The sequence below is a fragment of the Nanorana parkeri genome, unplaced genomic scaffold (assembly GCF_000935625.1).
Source record: "Nanorana parkeri isolate BGI_ZX_2015 unplaced genomic scaffold, ASM93562v1 scaffold25, whole genome shotgun sequence".
Lineage (NCBI taxonomy): Eukaryota > Metazoa > Chordata > Amphibia > Anura > Dicroglossidae > Nanorana > Nanorana parkeri.
Window position 1 is genome coordinate 1,071,850 of NW_017306293.1, and position 2,754 is coordinate 1,074,603.

The following is a 2,754-nucleotide window of genomic DNA, read 5'->3' on the forward strand; positions in this document are numbered from 1 at the left end:
ACCCCCCCCCCCCCCCCCTTGTGCACTGGAGGAGGTACTTTACTTCAATCTCTCCTGAGGGACGAAGTCTGTTCCGGTAACAAAAGATACAGAATGATATAAAAAAAATCTTGAATGTTGTCCGAAGGGTGTTGACAATTGTCAAATGGTGAGCTTATTGTATAGGTAATGTAAGCAAATTCTCAGAGTGGATATTGAAGGAAGGAAGAAAGAAGTGTAAAAGGTAGAGTAGCAGGTCAAGGAAATTTCACTGCACAGCAAAGTTTTTGGTTCTTGAACAATGTTGGGTGCCCCTTATAGATTTTTGGCTGCTGATCACGAAGATCACATCCACATTTGCCCATCACATGCCGTTTCATTGAAATCTTCAGTTTTGTCATGTTTTTTTTTCCTTATATTTGTGTCCAAAAATTTTCGTTACAGTAAGAGACCTATGAACAATGTTTTGTGCAGTCTGCAATCAGGCCAGGTTGGAAGCTGTTCTGTGGAAGTGTGCAGCTTGGGCAGGCTGGAGCCAGCTCCACACTGTCTCGGCAGGCTATAAAAGTGGCTTGCATACACAAATGCTGCTCATTGGTTTAATATAGACCTTATAGTGTATACGTATTGTTTCATAATATAGCATTGCCTCAGTAGCACTGTAACAAGTAAGTTAGATGTTATAGACGTTTTACAGGATGACTGGTGTCGGTCGATTATGTCTCGTCAATGTCGTAACAGCCGCGATACATTCTGCTGTATTTGTGGCGAGTATACCCTTGTTCATCAAAGACGCTCAATGACAAAAGCAGAATTGCTCGGTTCGAGACTGCAGGAATGGTGTTTGCTGTCACCAGGTACGAAAATTTCTTTTTTCTGAAGCCGCCAAGATGATGTAACCAAATTTCTTTGCACAAGTTGACAGTCGCTGTTTCTGTGTTGACATCTAAGGATAGTTCTCTGCTTTTTGTTGTGACCTCTGCCACCTTCAGTACCTGAGGAGGGTTGGAACCGGCGGTGATGTTGCCCCATTGGCTGGGGTCCCAGTTTGTGCATCCACAGGTCAGACTGGCTCTGTGCTGTTTCCGGGACTCCGGGATAAGCTCTGCGGCCTGACCGGGTGACCACGTACGTCACTTCTTGCACGGGCAGTGTCCCTTTCGGGTGCCGAAGGCTTACTGCGTTCCAAGCCTCATTTTCAGACGCAGAAGGAGAAGGCGGGCCCGCGGCTCGTGTTCTTTCCGGATTCTCCTCTCAGGCGGTGGAAGGCGCGTGTATAATGGATCCAGCTCCACAGTCTGTTAGTCTGGCACTAGCTCTGCACAGGTAAGGGGTATAGTTACTTTCTTACCTCCCGTGTCTCCGACTGCTTTTATTTCTCCTGGGTGTCCTTGGTGGGCTTAAGGTGGTTTTGTGGCATTTATTCGGGAGGATTCTCTTCCTTGTGTGTTTTTTATATTAACTCTTGGTTTGCTTGCTCTCCTGCAGGCCAAGCGCATGGGTAAACCTAAAGCTGCCTCTAAAAGGTAATGTGCTCTATGTGGATCTAAGTTAAGCACCAATAGTAGCAAACCGTTATGTAAGCTCTATTAGTGGGTTATTGAAAGAAGAATCAGCCTCAGCTTGCAGCAATTTATTATCCACTGTCAAGGAGGAGTTAACTTCGACCTTCCAGCCTTTTAGATCTATGTTGGATAACCTGAAGGCCCCTGTCAAAGCCCGTCAAACCCTCTACCTCCTCTCAGCGGCAGTTAGAGTACTCTTCTGGCTCTCAGAGGCAGAAGATCCTAGTAAAAGGGACCCTCCTCTGATGGATTCTTCAGCAGGGGAAGGTAATGACCAGATTGAAAATACTAGTTCTTCCAAATTTAAGTTGCCAGAAGAGGTTGTCGATGATTTACTCAGGACTATTTTATGACACCCTGGAAATCCAGGAAGAAAGGGTTCAATTGTCCAGACATGATCTGATGTATCAGGGTTTTCAGCAAATGAGATCCAGGATTTTTCCAGTTCATAAAGTTCCATCTGTCTCAACTTTCTAAAGAGTGGTCAGAACCAGAGCTCCACCTTAGCTAATCTTAGGCCTGCCTTGGTCTCTACGTGTGTTGCCAGGAACCTAGAATTCTGGCTACATCAACATAAGGCTCATTTGCTAGCAGGCACCCCTAGGGAACAGCTTTTAGATTGCCTTAAAAAGCATAGGAAGCTAATCGGCTTTATAGCGGATGCTTCTGCAGACTCTGTAAGGATGATGGACAGATCTTCTGCTCAGGTCAATTCCCACCCCCCTAGAGCCTTATGGTTAAAGGCATGGGAGGGAGATACCGCATCCAAAGTTCATCTCTGTAATCTGCCTTTTGGGATCTTCTTTTTGGGCCGAAGCTTGAAGCGGTGTTAGAGCGTACAGCAGGCAAAAATAAATCTTTTCCAGAAAAGAAGAAAAAGCCTTTTTGGAATTTTTTTTCATGTGCCCAGAAACAAAAAAACAAGGACAACAAGGTTAAAAACACTGGACAGGGCGTAAAGGGAAGGGAGGAATGCTCTTTAATTCTCCCTCCCAAAGTCCCAAACCTCAATGACTCGCTTCTCCCTGCAGGGGGGTGGAGGTTAGGGGGGTTCCTCCCACGGTATAGACACATTATCTCCAACAAACTCATCCTGAATCTCCTGGAAAATGGCTACAGACCTAGAATTCGACAGCAGTCCTCCTCTGTGCTTTTTTTTGTGTGTGTAACAGATCTTCTAAGGAACCCAAGCAAAACCGAAGACTCTTTC